The 18,733-nt window shown below is 43.2% G+C and overlaps 1 protein-coding gene across 1 annotated transcript in view; it reads right to left on the bottom strand.

Annotated features, from left to right (window-relative positions):
- The window catches only part of ITM2C (integral membrane protein 2C), a 370,458-nt gene that overhangs the window by 47,379 nt on the left and 304,346 nt on the right, over positions 1-18,733 (bottom strand). The window lies entirely within an intron of this gene.

Below are 18,733 nucleotides of genomic sequence, written 5' to 3'. Positions count from 1 at the left end.
CACAGCAATACCTAATGTCAGGGCTGTGCTTATTTTATGATTCTGCAATTAAGAGAGCAATCCTATGGTCCCCTAGATAACTTCTGGGGAGCCAAAGGATAGTTCTGATTCCTGGATCCAAGGTCAGAATCAGCACGCCGATCTTGGACTTCCCCATCCCCTCCTCCTAGCAGGCTGCCTGCAGGGAAAGTAAAGGGGGCATTTACATGGGAGGAGAATGACAAGGACAGCTCATGAGGAATCCCCCCAATCTCCTTCCCTCCCCCTCTTTGACTCCTCAGCTAGACAGGTGAAAAAGCCTGTCTAGCTGAAATGCAGTGCTGGAGGAGTGTGGAAGCAAAGATCACCTCCACCGCTCCTCCTACTCTGCATTGGATAGACGCAAGCCTCCAAGTTCAGAAGCTTATGGCCATCCCCATAAGTTTGGTATTGGACAAAGAGTTCCACATCCTGAGAATCTCCATTTCCCCTTTAATTTTTTTTTAAAAAAATCCAGCTCTCAAGGTAGAACACTAAGTTTAAATGTATATACACAATGACAGGTAAATCTGAAAGGAGGGGATGAGCAAGATGTCTAGTAATTCAGGTCCAGAGTTTCTGCTCCTGGTTGTTGAGTACCAAGACAAGGAGGGAGGAAGCAGCAGCCAGGCACCTCTCCACCGTGCCTGGGTCCAGCTCCAGCTGAGAGCCCCCTCCCTTCTGCTACCAACTGTCTCTGCAGAGGCCACCAGTGAGGGAGGAAACAGCAGCCAGGCACCTCTCCACCGTGCCTGGGTCCAGCTCCAGCTGAAAGCCCCCTCCCTCCTGCTACCAACTGTCTCTGCAGAGGCCACCAGTGAGGGAGGAAGCAGCAGCCAGGCACCTCTCCACCGTGCCTGGATCCAGCTCCAGCTGAGAGACCCCTCCCTCCTGCTACCAACTGTCTCTGCAGAGGCCACCAGTGAGGGAGGAAGCAGCAGCCAGGCACCTCTCCATCGGGCCTGGGTCCAGCTCCAGCTGAGAGACCCCTCCCTCCTGCTACCAACTGTCTCTGCAGAGGCCACCAGTGAGGGAGGAAGCAGCAGCCAGGCACCTCTTCACCGTGCCTGGGTCCAGCTCCAGCTCAGAGCCCCCTCCCTCCTGCTACCAACTGTCTCTGCAGAGGCCACCAGTGAGGGAGGAAGCAGCAGCCAGGCACCTCTTCATTGGGCCTGGGTCCAGCTCCAGCTGAGAGCCCCCTCCCTCCTGCTACCAACTGTCTCTGGAGAGGCCACCAGTGAGGGAGGAAGCAGCAGCCAGGCACCTCTCCACCGTGCCTGGGTCCAGCTCCAGCTGAGAGCACCCCTCCCTCCTGCTGTCACCTGTAACTGCTGAACTTTCCAATTAAGATTGTAGTGCCTGAATTTGCTTTCCTTTCCCCCCTCCTCCTCCTCCCTCCCAATCCCCTTTCCTTTTGTGTCATGTCTTTTAGATTGTAAGCCTGTGGGCAGGGACTGTCAAGAAATACTTTTGTAAGCCGCCATGAGAGCCTTTTTTGGCTGAATGGCAGCATAAAAATCCTTAAATAAATAAATAAATAAATAAATAAATAAATAAATAGACATGGCCCAAACAGACAAGGTTGAAGTCTGAGCAAGCAGATCAGGAGCAAAAGGGCCAAAGGCAGGTGCTTAATTGGAGGCAGGCTGCAGGTCAAGTCCCACAAAGACAAACTGTGACCCTGTTGATTCTCCTTGATCTCTCGGTGGCTTTTGATACCATCGACCATGGTATGTCCTTCTGGGGCAACTCTCTCAACTGGGAGTGTGGGTGGGTGGGTGGGTGTTTCTGCAGTGCAGTGATTCTGCTCCTGCTCAGTCGGCTCTGGTAGGTGGTGCTGGACACTGCTTGACCCTGTGGATTCTCAAGCATAGATTCTGCAGGGCTCAATCTCCCATGCTATTTAACATCTACATGAAACCATTGAGTGGCGTCATCCAACGTTTTGGATGCATTGTTGTCAGTATGCTGATGACACGTGGCTCTATTGCATCCACCACAGTGGAAGTGTGAAGGGGGGGGGGCATATTGTGTCCAGCTTGAGGGAAGAGGTGCAGCGAGTGCTGAGCCAAAATCTGTCCTCCGATGTCCTGCTTGTTTTCTTCCATTGTTCTGCCCCCTTCTCAGGATGTTTTATAATTGATTTTTGTGTTACTTTTCAGCTTACCTAAGCATTGTAAGGTGCCCGTATGTGTGTTTTATTTCTGTTACACCTCTCTCCACCATCCTGCAGCCTGCCAGGCTGCCTCTGTTTCCTGACATGAAAAAGCCTTATGGGAGGAATCATCCCTGTAGCTGGTATAAGCCAGGGAGGGCTTTTTCAGCAGTAGATGCACCACTACCTCTTTCAAGACACCATTACATTATGCAGAGATGCACTCATCACTTCCTGGATCCACTCAGCTACTCCCTCCCGGTGGCCTCAAATAAGCCAGCTGGGCAGGTCATAGGCGAAACAGCTACAGGCATCTTATCTACATCCTCAGACCCCCAAAACTGAAGCTGATCCCCTATCACTGAACCAGAAGATGCATTAGACACCTCACCAGATATAAGCAGTGTCCAACTTTACATGAAGCTGAGAGATTTTATTCTTGAAGCACCTTGCAAAATTATCACACAAGCTTTCGAGGGCTCCAACATAGATTTGCTGGGAAAGATGACAAAAAGCCCTGAATGACCTGGAAAAGTTCAGATGGAGGGCGATTTGAAGATGCAATGGAGGCAACAAAGTAGACTTTCTGACTAGGCACAACTATGTGCCATTGGAAGTGTTCGATTAGCTTCGCAACAAGTCTTACACTGCTTACACTCTATCTCTCAGCCCATTGCATGACCTAAGCTCACCAGAGAAGCAGGGTGCAACTTGGGCTCCACAGTGCTGGAGAGAATGCTCCAGAGTGACCGTGTCAACAGCCCTTTGTGTCTCACCATTCCATAGTGTGACTACAACCTTGACAGGATTGCTGGCTCTGGCTACTGGGAATTCCTCAAGTGCATTCAGGAATCCATAAAGTGCTGGGGGTTGACCATCTTAATGGGTCCCCACCCCAGCAGGGGGAGACTGGTGCTGAAAGCTCAAACTTCACAAGACTGTGGTCTGACCATGACAATGGAGCAACTTCAACTCCCCCTTCTTGGCCACCACATGTCCAGAGGCAAAGACTAAATCGAGAGTATGTCCTGCCATCCATGGTTATCATGGAGGCCATGAGGTCTTGAGCTAGCCCAGTCAAGGCTGAAGGTTGAAGTCTCCCAAGACCAACATCCCAGGTTTCTCCAACACAGGTTTCTCCCCTGGCCCTCTAATCTGGTTTGATGCTGCACCAAATACCCAGGTGGGCAGAACTGGGTCTACTCCAGCCAGTTTGCTCACCAGGTTGCAGTGATGCATACCAGTCTCAATGATCCACAGCCAGATCACAAATGACTGAGGTTTTATTGTGAGTGGATCTGGCATTAAGCACCAACACCATGAGGCAAGAGGGGCCAGTAGCCATACAACTAGGCTCATTACTCCTCCCTGTCCTATGCCTTTCCCTGATGTAATCACCTCTATAGGAGCATCTTCTTCCTCTCTGTCCCTCCTACCCAGGCACATCCCAACCCACCAAACAATCCAAACACATGTGCCTTAAAGGCACGCACATACACTCCACTCTGCCAAGATGTAAAAGGGCACAGGCCCAACAATTTCTGTACTTAAGGCCACCAGAAAGATAAACTATTAAAAACCCACCCACACCAAGCGTATAAGGTGCGCCTTCACAGGCAGAAACCAAGCCCTCACTTTGGCTGCTGTCCCCCAGACTCCACTTCAAGCTACTTCAGTAGATGCCACTTCATCTCATGTCCTGCCGGCTTACTGCCTTGGCTGAGAGCTGCAAGAAGAGGGCCCTTTTGCTCTCACCCTTTGGCTTGCACCATGGGCCTTTGCTTGCACCATGGGCCACCCACACCATGGGCCTTTGTTCAAGCTTTATATAGTACCTGGATGGGAAGGAGATGAAACAGGCTAAATCAGGGGCCTCAGGCAAAACCAGGCGACCAAAAACACATCCTCCAGCCAGCTCCTTCCCATGTAATGTAAGCACAAGAAACCTAAACCCAAGCCATGGAAAATTCTGTGAAATTTTCTTCACCTAATGTCTTTTCTGGCAAATTGAATATGGAAGAAATGTTTGGTACAGCACTAGTTTTTTCCATAGAAATGCAGAGTTCAGAAAGACCAAAAGTCAGCTAATCCAACTTGCTTCCTAAGGCAGGAATCCATCTCTGACAGCTAGCTGTCCCATCTTCACTCTGAATACTTTTAATGACAGAGAGGCCATCACCTCCTTAGGCAGTTGGTTCTATTTTCTGACTGTTCCAACTTTTAGGAAGCTTTTCCTGCTATTCAACCGAAATCAGTCTTCCTGTGACTTAAGCCCATTATTTCATGTCCTACAGTTTTGGATGATAGAGAACAGGCTGGAGCCCTCTTCTGTGAAACTATACTTCAGTTGATGCAACCTAAAATTTCATTTGACTTTTTGCAGCCACATCACACTGCTGAGTCATATTCAGCTTGTGATCGACTACAGCTCCAAGATTCGTTTTACAACTCCAAGATCATTTCCTTTTTTCTATTCCCCCTCCCATTGATTCATGATGGAGATGAACCTGGGATCTCTCTGATGAAGACAGTGTGGATACAGCAGATCCCATTCTCAATCTACTTCCTTCTGGCAAGTTATTCTCTTGACCTGATATCTCCTTCCCTACACGCCACTACTGTCCTTCTTCAAATCCCTTTACTGGCCCCTTTTTCTCCCACAAAGCATCTGCATAATTAAGCCCTTCCCTATTGTTTATGATTATTGACTATTCCTACTACTATACCATCTTTCTCCAGTTTGTCCTGCCATAGGTCCAGTGGACAGGTATCATGTTACTTGAACTTTTTGTACAGTGCCTAGCAGACATGGGGCACTACATCACTGTAGAAGACTCCATTTGGACTTCTTTACACAGATCAGTGAGTAACTTTCCATGAATCTGAGTAGGTTTCCATGATAATGTGAAGGTTTGTTGAGATAAACCACCCCCTCCCATCCATTGAAAGAATGTCAGCATGTAGGGCACCCACATTCCTCACATTTATTAATTTTATTTACCTTACTTCTAAACTGCCCAATGACTGAAGTTCCCTGGTGGCATATAATACATTAAAAATACAACAGTACAAATATTAAAACAAAAAATTAAAAATAGTCCAGAATAAAACAAAGACAAACCCAACATCAAAGAATAAAATCATTACTGTATCATAAAATCAGAAGCAGTATAGAGTACAAAAAGCACAATGAGCCGTTCTTAAAATGCCTGGGAGAATGCAAAGGCCTTCACCAGGCACCGAAAAGAGCATTACATAGTCACCAGGCGAGCCTCTCTGGGGAAAGCATTCCACAATCTGGGTGCCACCACTGGAAAGGCCTGCTCTCTTGAAGTCACTCACTTTGGTGGGGGAACCTGGAGGAGGGCCCCAGAGGACAATCTTAATGTCCAAGTAGGTACATATGGAAGGAGACATATATACTCCTCTACAGCAGTAGAAAGGTCAGTTTTGAGTATCTGCAAAATGCATTTCTCTCATGCATTGTCTCTGTGTAAAGGCAATGGTGTGATTCAGTTATAGTATCATAAATCTGACAAGATCTGAAATCTGGCTGGTTTTGAAAATAATACCCTGTTTTTTGCTATAATTTCAAAAGGTGGCATTTGGAATAATAGCTACTTTGTTCCCAGGCATGTTTCATTGCCAGTTTTATATATTTGTATGTACAGAATACTTTTATCAAGAAGTGTTTGCATTTTTCCACTTGAAATGAAAAAAAAAAACTTCAGATATCTGATTTGTCAGCACTAATCTCTGAAATAGATTGAAATCATTGTAAAGGTTCCAAAGATGTAAATTTGTAATAAAGATTTTGTAAAGTGATTATTTCTGTTTTAATTTACGGTGCAACCAGCCTTTTAACTGTTCAGTATACATTGTATTTTTTTGTTTGGATGTGTCCAGTGAACAGACTGCTGCATTCTCATTTTCTTTCTTTCTCTCTTTCTTTCTTTCTTTCTTTCTTTCTTTCTTTCTTTCTTTCTTTCCTTCCTTCCTTCCTTCCTTCCTTCCTTCCTTCCTTCCTTCCTTCCTTCCTTCAGGCCCTTTTTTAACATAGGTGTTTATGCACCACAAATATCCAGATAATTTTTAATATACTTGTCAGGAAGTGAGGAAGGCTTCAGCTAGGCTCTTGGACTGTGAAATATGTGAGTTTAGCTTCTGCTAAACTTAGTAGTGAAACTGTCAGTTGTCTTCATAGATGAATGAGTGCAGTGATGCAAACTCATGGTTCAATTAATGCTTTATTCTTTATAGTAAAGGTGGAGAACCAAACCGTAATCAGAAGAGGGTTCATTCAGTAAGGCTGTCAGGCTCAGATCATGCAAAGTTGTGTTGGATTTTTTAAATGAAGTGCACACTTTTGTGCAAAATGCGGAAAGTGAAACACAAGCCATGTCAGATCACAGCATACAGTGTGGATTTTTCATCTGGATGCATCCACTTAGAACTGACTCACAACAGACTATCAGCTGGGGCACAGAACTTCTAACACCATTTTCATGTATCTTATCTGAAAAAGCAATCCTGAACATTTTAAACAGAAGCGGTTAAAGGTGCAATTTATGAAAGTTTAAAAAGGACAAAGTTTTACATCTCCCAGCATTCCCCTGCCAGCATAGCTGGAGAATGCTGTGAGTTGTAGGGCTTTTTCTGTCTATATACATATAAGATTGCTCCCTAAGGAGTTTCCTTTACAGTGTAATCCTATTCAATAAACAAAAAACCTATGGTTTACAAAACAATGTAAAAGGCTCTACAGTTTTCAACCAAACTCCAAAAAGCAGGGAAATTGGGAGTTAAGGCTCACAAGCCTTTAACACCACATCCTCCCTAAGGAGGCAGAAAGTGCCAGTGAAATTCTCATTCTCCCAAAGCAGATATAAACCATGAGGACAGGATGAAGAATAGGATATGCAGAGGTGACTGTGGGCTTGTGGAAAACTGATGACGAACAACCTAGGGCCACTTCTCTTTTTTTGTTTAGAGCAGCCCTTCCCCAACCTGGTGCCCTCCAAAGGTGTTGGACTACAACTCCCATCATTGCAAGTCAGTATGTCCCATGGTCAGGAAAGCTGGGACAGCAGGATAGGGAACTCTGTTCTATATCCTTACCAAATACAGGGGCTGCGCAATATTTTTTTTCTCACACACATCTCGCATAGAGCAGCACGACTGATAACAGAAGGGGCACTATTTTTTGGAGATGTAGAACCAGAGCAAGGGCTGGCACTTTCAACTTTTGGTAAATACCCTGCCCTTCAAAGAACCAATGTTTTTTTCTTAAAATGTGTTCATACAAAATATACTGTTCACTCCCCACAATCCCTCCACAATACATCATCTCATCAGAGTGACAGAGGAACAGAAAATGATTAGTTTGGGTGTCTTGAACTCCTTTCAGATGAGATTAGTTTGCAATCCTATACCACTTGGGGGGAAGCCCTAGTAAACTCAGTGGCACTGGCTTCTGAGAAGACATGTATATGATCCAAGTATAAACCATCCTTCTCTAGCCTGGTACTCTCCAGATGTGCTGCGCTGCAACTCCCATGTTATGGTGAGGACAAAAATCATTTTCATCAATAGTTTTTAAAATAATCCTTTCTTACACATGAATCTATTAGGTGGTAGCTCTGCCTTTGATCTCACACTGCTGAACACATAAGAAAAATCCTCTGCGGTCACAGCATTCACAGCATTCTTGATCACTGTCCATGCTGACAGAGACTTTTATGAGTTGAATGCCAAAACATCTAGAGAGCTACATTTTGCCTGCCCTTGCTCTAGAACAGCATTCCCTGATCAGCTTTCCAGAACCCCACAGTCACCTCTCCACATGTTTGAGAGTACAAGTCGCAGCATTCCTGTGCATGGGACATACTGACTTGCAATGATGGGAGTTGTAGTCCAACACCTTTGGAGGGCACCAGGTTGGGGAAGGGCTGCTCTAAACAAAAGAAGAGAAGTAGGTTGCCCTAAGTTTGTCATCAGTTTTCCACAACACCACAGTCACCTCTGCATATCCTATTCTCCATCCTGTCCTCATGGTTTATATCTGCTTTGGGAGAATGAGAATTTCACTGGCACTTTCTGCCTCCTTAGGGAGGATGTGGCATTAAAGGCTTGTGAGCCCTAACTCCCAAGTTCCCTGCTTTTTGGAGTTTGGTTGAAAACTGTAGAGCCTTTAACGTTGTTTTGTAAACTGTAGGTTTTTTGTTTATTGAATTTCATGGCATTGTGTAACGGATGACCACACAGGAAAGAAGCCATATAAATGTATGGGATGTGGGGAAAGCTTCAGCTGTAGTGGGACCTTGAGTAGACAGCAAAGAACCCACACAGGGGAGAAAAATTTAAAAAAAATAATTTCCCAATTTGCACTATTTAAAAAATTTAAATTATTACACTTTAGTGTAATTATTTTAAAAATTACACTAAAATTTATAATTTTTACTATATCGACATTAAAGAATCCACTTAAACCAAGGATCAGAGTATCTAGCATTTTTCATATAACTGCTTGATAACCCACATATCACATAACTTCCAGATGAAAGGCATCACCAAATGTTGCTTCCTTGCTCATATTTTCTTGCTATAACTGGAGATCATTATTAACAACACATTTAGGTATTTATTGCAGAGCTTTGGCTATGGGGTGGTATATCAATGTAATAAATAAATACACCCAGGCTATGGGGCGGTATACAAATGTAATTCCTTATGCCCCCCCTTCCCGGCTTTCCCTCAGCCTACACTACCTCACAGGGTTGTTGTGAGGATAAAATGAAGAGGAGGATGAAGAGGACTACATGCCCTGGACTACTGCAACTACTGAGGGGCATTGAATTCTATGATTCTGTGAATCTAAGTCTACAGCAACTGGAGGGTGCCAGGCTGTAGCAAAAACTAGGTCCCTTAACCATTTCTCTGGTGTGAAGTAATGTTTTGGGTGTAAGATTCACGGATGTACATTAGAAAATGTTTTCTTTTCATACAAACATAAAGCAGCAGATTTAGCTTATAAGAAGCAGGTACACAGAGAAAGGAAAATATTTTCTATGTACAACCAAAACCATTCACCTTCCTTCACACCAGAGATTTTTTAAAGAGACCTATATCTGTGTTCAACACACACACACACACACACACACACATATCTATAAAAGAAAGTTCAGCACCTTTTAAAGAAACACACACTATCTAAAGAAGTTTAAACTCATGGCAGATAGGCCAGGGTTAACCTCCTCTCATTCCGAGTCTCAAAATATTTCTTTCCATAAAGTTTAACCTTTAAGAGGCTTGGGTGAGGAACTGCCACCCCAAAGGAAAGTTTGCCATATATTCTTTACTTTAAATTAAGAAGAATGCACCAGCACTTCAAACACACACACACACACACACACACACACATACCCCTCCCTCTTCACAATCACAGACACACAACAAAGTCAATCTCTCTATCAAACCCCTACCTGAGCCAGCCAGGTTTTCTTTTTCCTTGGAGGCCAGGGAAGGACCTCCCTTTAAGCAAGGCAGCTAGTTTCTCTCTCCCTCCCTGGCCTCCACAGCACTGTGGGGAAGGAGAGGGCCCAGACAGGGTCTTGGCTTAACTGCAGAAGGAAATGGCTCCTAGATGAGCCAGGCAGCCATCTTATTTCCAACATTCCAATGTATTTGAGACAGGAGGGAGGGGGAGAGCGACGCTACTGAGCATGCTTCATTTAAGAGTTATGAGTCTGTGTTCACTTTAATGGGGAAAATAAATATTCATTAAAAATCAATGGAAGCGAATTTTGAAAAAAGAAAAGCCATTCCACCAACTAGAAGGACAGGGGGACAAGATCCCACCACTGGTTTGAAGGGTAAGGGTCCCAGTTCGGAGCTTTTAGTGTGCAAAAAAATCATCGCCACCTGGAAGTAAAAAAAAGCCATTTTGAGCCAGAGAGGTTTTTCCCACTTTGGTACTTTGAACTGCCATGCTGCCCTCAATATTTCACCAATCTTCTTGAAATGCACAGGGTATGTAAAACCAGCATTTCTTTCTGGCAGGTCTCCATTTCAGAAAGATTGGTGAAACATTTTCCATTTTATTAATGTCAGAATGACCCACCCTCAATTTTGGCCTTAACATGGTGGAATGCTCTTTTCACTGATCGCCTATAACACAGGGAAACACTCCCATGTTTCCCTGTAATACAAGTCTCCTCAGAACTAAGACCCATTGAGTTCATTGGGGCTTACTAACAAGTAAGTAGTTCTAGAATTCCAGCCTTGGTTTTCCCCATATCTAAACATGTGCTCTGATCTAACTATTCACAAAACTACATATAATCAGTATCCATTTTATTATTATTATTATTATTATTTATTTATATAGCACCATCAATGTACATGGTGCTGTACAGATAACACAGTAAATAGCAGGACCCTGCCGCGTAGGCTTACAATCTAATAAGTTGTAGTAAGCAATAAAGAGGGAAGGAGAATGTGAACAGGCACAGGGAAGTGTAAACAGGCACTGGGTAGGGTGAAGCTAAACAGTATAGAGTCAGAACAAACTCAATATTTGAAGGCTATAGGGAAAAGAAAAGTTTTTAGCTGAGTTTTAAAAGCAGTGATTGAGTTTGTAGTTCTCAAGTGTTCTGGAAGAGCGTTCCAGGCGTAAGGGGCAGCAGAAGAAAAAGGACGAAGCCGTGTAAGGGAAGTGGAGGTCCTTGGGCAGGCGAGAAGCATGGCATCATTTTAAACACCAGACTTTTCTGATGGCATGGCGGTCTTTGTGAAGACCTATAATTTTTTCAGTGATTGGCAATCTCAGATGCCTGAAAACAACCTTCACATCAACATTTATGAAGCAAGAAAATATGTCGAGATATTATACCTGTATGAACAACCTATCCATTGCTTGACAGCTCAATTGGGTGAAAATAGTAAACGAAACGTCAGTCTGGAAAACTGATAAACAAGAACATATTAGTATCTTATATATAGTGTTGTTTTTGAGTTTACCTATCAGTGGGAGGTGCCCAAGGGGGCTGTGTACTTTTTTGCTTTTCAATTACACATCTTTTCATTGCTCTGGGGCCTGCACTGCATAGGTTTTCCGATACAAAACAAGCCCTGTAGGATGAATTCACTTCTGAAGCCTTTTCGTGGGCTTTAACTGATGTGCAGGGAACTGATGAGGCTACAGACTGCCAGAGAGAAGGGTTGTACACTTCAGCCACATCAAAAGTAAGGTGAGCACAAGAACCTTGGACCCAGCCCAGGAGCACTCCACTGATTTCCCCCCTTCTCTTTGAATTTCTTTTCAAAAATAATTTATTTTCTGTCAAATTGAATGAGAATAGACTCCCTCCCTCCCTCCCTCTCTCTCTCTCTTTCTCTCTCTCTCTCTCTCTCTCTCTCTCTCACACACACACACACACACACACACACACACACAAACACACACTAGACATTTTTAGCACAGCATTACTAATAATTGTACTAGTCTGAAACTGATTTTATCTAAGCCTCTGAAATGTATGGAAGTGATTTGAATAAGTCTATTTAAATGGAGTATATTTTCGAACCATGAGAGTTCACCACAGATTCCACCTCTTCAGTCTAACAAAAGCTGCCTCCTACAATGGTCTACTATAACTCATGACCATCTCTTTCAAATGCATTGAAAGGATCTTGCGATGCAGGAACATAGAAGCCTATTTTTCCTGCACTATTGTTCAAATGTCACAAACTCCACACTGAATTCAGGGAATTGTGCGCTTCCACACATGCTATCCATGTAGGTGTTGATTCAAGTACTGTAAATACCTGAAACCATTCAAAAGCAATGTTCTGTTGCATCTTGATACCTGCTTTACCTATACTATAGGTCCTGTAACAACAGAGCAAACATGCAAACCACCCAGAGAGCTTCAGCTATGGGACAATCTAGAAATATAATAAATGAAATGTAACAAGCAGGAACACTATTTCATTTTCAAGCTGTGACAATTCATCTAAAATGGAACATTGATATTGGTTATTCAATCCCTCAAAAAAAAAAAAAAAAAAAAAAAGATCCTGCCAGTTAAAAAAAACATCCAGAAGATGAGGCTTCTCACCTTGGTCCAAACTCCACAAAGCCAGGAAATTGGAAGCTAAGGCTGATGCCCTATCTGGCGTGCCCCGTGATCAGTCATGGTGTTGTGCAATGTCACAAATTGTGCTTGCTTACAACTTATCCTCCTATACCCACACCTTTCCTGGATCTTTCAGTCCCAAATCCAAATTGGAAGGATGGAGTGTCTGGGACCAGCAAAGATGGTCCACATTGACCTGCTTCTGTACTGATAAGAAAACAACAATCATTAAAACATAGAGGCTATAGTGTATTTACAAGAGGTGGGCAGAAATGGTTGCCGACATGTTTTCAGAAACATTTCTGTGAGACCGAGGTGTTCTCTTCTTTTTTCTGTTAACTGCCCTTTCTCCCTCAATTTTTAATCAATCTTCCAGAAATTTTCAAATCATATAAAATAGGCATTTCTTTCTGGCATGTACACTTTTCAGGAAGATTGGTTAAACTCTTGATTTTAGTAAGGTTATAACCACAAATGATTTCCACTTAATCTTATGGAATCCTTATTTTGCTGATCTCCTTATCTATTGGAACCACTATGGTGAATCCAATAATACATTGTAAAATTGAAGTTCAATACAGCAGCCTTTTGTTTCTTCTCTTGCTCACATGGCTCAACTGTCAGTTATGGCTATTATGTTTTATCAACCCCAAAGGAGCCATGTGTTCCCTCCTCGCCCAGCTGTGGTGATGAGATTGTGGCTTGATTAAACCATAGTTCCCTGTTATACCTCAAATGGGAAAGTGTGATTTAACCTTGTCTTACAAACCAGGACATGATCAGAAGCAGAGTTTATCTGAATGCACCACTTTTGCAGCACAAGCATTGGCACTCATGCTGTGAAGATGCTAAATAGAGGCAATACTATGGTCTCCATTATAACAGCATATGGTGACGTCTATCACTATAGCAGGGGAGGGGCTTCCTTTAAGGATTTAAGGATTAGAGAATCCATGGAAGTTCTGAAAAGGAATGTTAACCATAGCGAATGAAATCTTCATGATCAGAAGCAAGAGTTTATCTGAATGCAGAAAGTGGACAATTGGCTTGACTCTTACATCACATCCAGTATGTAAGCTTCATACAGAATATGGTGAGACTTAGTTAGAGATAGAATGGAAAATATTTAAGGGGAAAAAATGAAGATGCTAGGCCAGGAAGGAAAAGGGTATCCTTTACTGGTAATGATGCTTGCTCAGAAATTAAGAGCTCACACATTGAATTCTTCAGAGTCACACTAAACAAAATTAATAACAAAATTTATTTTAGTACCAAATGTTCAGACAACCATGACACTTTAAAAAAAAAATCCAATGGATGATAGCCTTCTCATTTTCCTTTTATTTTCTTCCCAAGAAATGGAATATCTGTGGAACTAATTAGCTGGATAGCTTAACAAGTAGAAGTCTCTTTGCAAACTCTGTCATGTGATCATAGTGCCTTAGATAGCATCTGCCCACGTGATATCATGGGTCATAAGCATGTGGACTTAGTATTGGTCACTTTATTTGACTTTGGGGACTTTGTTCTAGAAGGGCCTAGCTGGGGTTCATGCTTTCTTTAAGCCCTGTTAGTGCTGCTAGATGTGTGCTATCAAAAATACATCTTTTAAATGAGTGATGTAGAATGAAGCACCCCAGCACATGCTGTACAATTAAGGTGTGTTCAGACTCTCAGGACTTCAGGAGGGGGGCGAGATTGGGATGGAGACTGCACAGGTGGATATGTGGCAGCGAGGCCAAATGAGCCCTTTGCTCCACTCCTGTAAAGTTAGTGTGATCCAGCTAATAGAGGAGACCAGAAGGACTAGTGATTGGATCTGGCAGGATGTCCTTCAGGGGCTCATATTCTGTGCCGACTCTCACATCTGTCTGTCTCTGAGCTGGTTCTATACCTCCAGACTGTTTTCAGATTTGAGGTCAGTTCTGATCTTCATGTGAGTTCTGACCTATTATTATTATTATTATTATTATTATTATTATTATTATTATTATTATTATTTACATATCTATACTGCCCAACAGCCTAAGCTCTCTGGGCAGTTTACAACTAAAACCATAAAATCCAGTTTAAAACTTTAAAATCACATAAAACCAGAATAAATCACAGTCCAGGGAAGGCTTGTTTAAAAAGATATGTTTTTAGGAGGCGTTTAAAAGTTATTACATTTTCTGCCTCCCAAACCACATGAGGGAGGGTTTTCCAGAGGGTGGGTGCAGCTACAGAGAAGGCCCACCATCGAGGTTCTTCATGGCGACATTCTCTTCATGTTGGGATGACGAGCAGGGCCTCCTCTGAAGATTGTAAATGCCGGCAGGGTGTATATAAGGGAAGGCAGTCTGCTAGGTATCCTGGTCCCAAGTTGTTTAGGGTTTCATAGGATAATACATGGCTTGTACATGGCTCGGTAGCTAACAGGCAGCCAGTGAAGTTCTTTTGACACTGGTTTTATGTGGGCAGAGCTAGGTGTCCCAGTGATCACCTTAGTAGGGGTGTGCACTGACCCCCCGCTCCGCTTCTCTTCCATATCCGCGATTTGTGGATCGGGCCACTTCACTCCGCCCCCGCTCCGCTTATGTCCGCTCCGCTCCGCTGGGGAGCTCCGGATCCGGATCGGAGCTCCGTTTTTCCCCCCCATAGGCTTCAATTGAAAGCTAAAAAAGTATACAACTTTTTTTCTGTTAAAGTTAGAAACCTCAAGTTTGGCACCATAACACCTCATGGACGTATACACACGCATGGCAAGACTCAAGCCAATCCCATCATCCCCTGATTTTTGGGGAATTTATGAAAATCGGGCACCCCATTCACACCCCTTTCGATAGCTCCGTCAATTTGCACGTTAGAAACCTCAAACTCGCCACCATGATAGCTTATCCAGGGATACACATGCATGCCAAGCTTCAAGGCAATCCCATCATCCCCTGATTTTTGGCGGGGCTTAAACCTTTTAACTCACCCCAAATCAAGTCCCATTCTACAACTATGTCAATTTGCACGTCAGAAACCTCACCTTCGGTCCCATGACAGCTTATCCATGTGTCCACATGGACGCCAAGTTTCAAGGCAATCCCATCATCCTGGGATTTTTGGGGAATTTTTGAAAATCGGACACCCCATTTGCAGACATGGACTTTTCTCTGACAGTCCATGTCTGTTCTAGGGGTCCCCGGTCCACTTCTACTCCGCCTCTGGGCAAGGCGGAGCAAGCCAATTTGCTTCTGATTCTCTGCTTCTAATCGGAGCGGAGCACATGCCTACACCTACTTCCAAACCACATTCATGGGTAGCCTCACATAGAACACATTACAGTAGTCTAATCATGAAGTTACCAGTTCACTTAAGATAAAGACAGTGGCTAGGCTATCTTTATCTTAAGTTGCTCACATGAGTAGATATCATGCAGAAGCTGTTAAATATGCATGTCAACAGCTCAATGTAACTATGAAACAGTTCATAGTATATGGAATAGCTAAGGTTTGGCATGTTCACCATTCAGAAGTGCATTCATGAATTTTGCTACTCTGTGATTGCCTGGTCTCTCTTCAGTTTCAACAGACATGGCAAGGCCAGTACAGTCATGCTCAACCTCAGCTCAGCTCATTAACAGATGTGCTACTGCTTCAGGGAAAACATAACATTCATCACTTCATCACTTTCTAATAGTCCCCACAACAGAATGACAAACTTGACCTTTTCAGGCAACACACTAAAGCCATGGTTAGGGCTGCTAACTCTTTTGCAGCAACGGTTAGTGGGCATGACTAAGTGTCAGCTAAGCGTATATAGGATTGCAGCCTTAGTCTGTTGCAACAAAATCAAGAAAGAATCTTGTGGCACCTTAAGTACTAACAGGTTTATTCTTGCCTAACCTTTGATGGACTAGAGCTCACTTCATCAAATCTATGAAATGTATCCTCAATTGGCACAGATCCATCATCCATCCATCCATAGATAGAAAAGCATAAACAATGGGACCAAAAGGGCATAAGAAACAAGAAGTACAGTGTGAAATTTCTATGCAAAACTAAAATGTGTATCCTAGATAAATATTATGACCATTCGTAACAGCAGTAATTGACACCAAAACAACTCCTAGCTTAGATATGCTAATTTAACATGCAGTAGGAGAGAAATCCCTTTTCTCAAGCCTTAAACAAATATAATAAAACTTCCTGAGAAAACTTTCCAGCCATTTCAAAGGAAGATTCCGGTGTGAAATTTATGAAATGGAATTTAGTAGCACAGAGAGAGAGAGAGAGAGAGAGAGAGAGAGAGAGAGAGATGGCTTTTTCTCCAATTTCTTGTATTAAATAAGTATAGCAATACTAAGAAGATTGTGCTGCTAGGGATATTTAGATTAGCAAAGCAAAATTAGGGAGGTTGCACTGCCAAGTGCACTGTCATGTGCCACCATTTTCCCCATAGGACCATCCTACTGAATGAGACCTTGGAGGAGGATCCTATTGCTGGTACTAGTGTTTGCAGGCATCAAGGGGAGTCAGAGGATATCAATAGTCCTCCTGGGACCACCATCTAGGAGAGGACGCTCCACTTGAAGAAGCAGCAGTGTTGGAAGAACCAAAGTGCCCCGAACAGACTTATCCCCTTATTCCAGACCTCACAGGATCACCTCCAGGACTCCGGAACATAAGTAGCAGCTTGTCTGAATAGAGGCCCAGAATTGGAGGTGTAGTGTCCATCTGACAGTACAGCAAATATCCCTGGACTTGGGAAAAACAGACAAGCCAAGAAAGAGTGGGGCAGGAACATCACCTATAAAGCTGCTCAGTTGGAGACTTGCCACAGTAAGAGAGATGAAGCAACATCTCTTACTGCTCCCTACTGGACAGCTCCCCTGCTAACCTGTGCTCTCTTATCTTTTGAACCACAGGACTGCTTCTGCAAATTGAGGCAGGATTTCATCCACATGGCAGGGGAGCTATTTCTTTAATTTATATCCCTCCTTTCCACCAAAAAATGGTGCTTAAGGTGTCCAAAAATAATAAAACCAATATTAAATCCTATCTCCTGCCCGTCCCCCATTGAGTTGATGGCTGAATGGGGTTAAGATGTTGCAGTCGTGCTGATGGAAAGGAGCCCTGTAGGGACTCCGCTGTATCTGCATGGGTGGAAATGTTCTGCTGGTGGTAGCAGGTGTCCTGGCCTGAAATGGTGCGTGTTCTGGGGATGGGCCGTAGCTGGCTTTTTGAACCACTGGATCCAAAGCCATTCCATTCCCCACTGCCACAGATGTGCTTGATCAGCTGTCATTCATTGATTCATCATCTGCAACATTTATACCCCAGCCTTTAGCTAAAAGAGTTTCCTAGAGTGGCTTGCCTGGGCAGAGCTATGACAGCCCCAGAGCTGGCAATGAGGGGGGCAGGTGAAAGCCCAGTGACGCTGCCTCCTCCCTGTCTGGTGTGAGCCACCAAGGCTGGAAATAACATGGACCATCTCTGCCCATCCCTATATTTATGTTCATTTTGTAAAAACAATTACATTTAATCTTTATAGATGTGTTTGTTTTTTCTCTCATTAGTTCACTGCCCTGAAGAAAACCTTCTTTAAAAATTGTCTCCCTCTGTTCTATTTGCCTACATACCTAGTGACCTACCTAGTATTTTACACACTTTATGCAACTTTCTTATCAACTGTATGTTTAAATCATTTTTCCATGCCATTTTCTATGGCATGCTATTTTTTTAAAAAAAATCTTGAGAACATGATGACATCTTGGTCTGATGTTATGTGTAATGGTGTTGTCAAGGAGAATGGCAGATATTTTTCCTGCATATATTTGTCTTAGGGCTGCAAAGACAAACATTTCTAAAAATACATACTAATGCTAATAATAAATTGCTTCTTATCTGATGTACTGGAGTTTGTATTTCTCTACCTGATAGATGGATGGATGGATGATAGATGAATATGAATGAGGTCTAGACAAGACTCTCCATATGAAACTTTCCTTGCTGATGGCTTATAACATTTTCCAAGCAAGCACCATCCCTTAGTTCCATAGCTGCTATGGGTCTGGGTGCCCATCATTGTGTGCTGCAGCCATGAATTCAGAAGAAGCTTCTGGGCAGGAGAGGGAATGCTGGGAGTAGTAGGACTCTTTTCTGTCTAAACACACATAGGATTGCACCCTAAATAATCTTAAAGGCCATAAATAATGCTCACCTTGAATGGACTAGTTTTATTGTCTGGCATCGCTTCGTCAAGAACATGTGCTTCTAAGTTTGGGGTTCTGTTACTGTGGTAATTGGAAAAATTAGATGTAAGGATTCAACTATGTGAGGTAATGGGAGATCCATGATTAGATTGCCCACATTTTTTTTAAAAAAGGGGGGCAAATGCCCCAATGAGCAATGTACAGTACATATAGGCACCATTCAGGAGCAAGGGAGAGTGACAC

This window comes from Elgaria multicarinata, chromosome 8 (assembly GCF_023053635.1).
Source record: "Elgaria multicarinata webbii isolate HBS135686 ecotype San Diego chromosome 8, rElgMul1.1.pri, whole genome shotgun sequence".
In the NCBI taxonomy this organism is placed as follows: Eukaryota; Metazoa; Chordata; class Lepidosauria; order Squamata; family Anguidae; genus Elgaria; species Elgaria multicarinata.
Note: the sequence above shows the minus strand (reverse complement) of the source record. Positions and strands in the feature narration are given on the sequence as shown.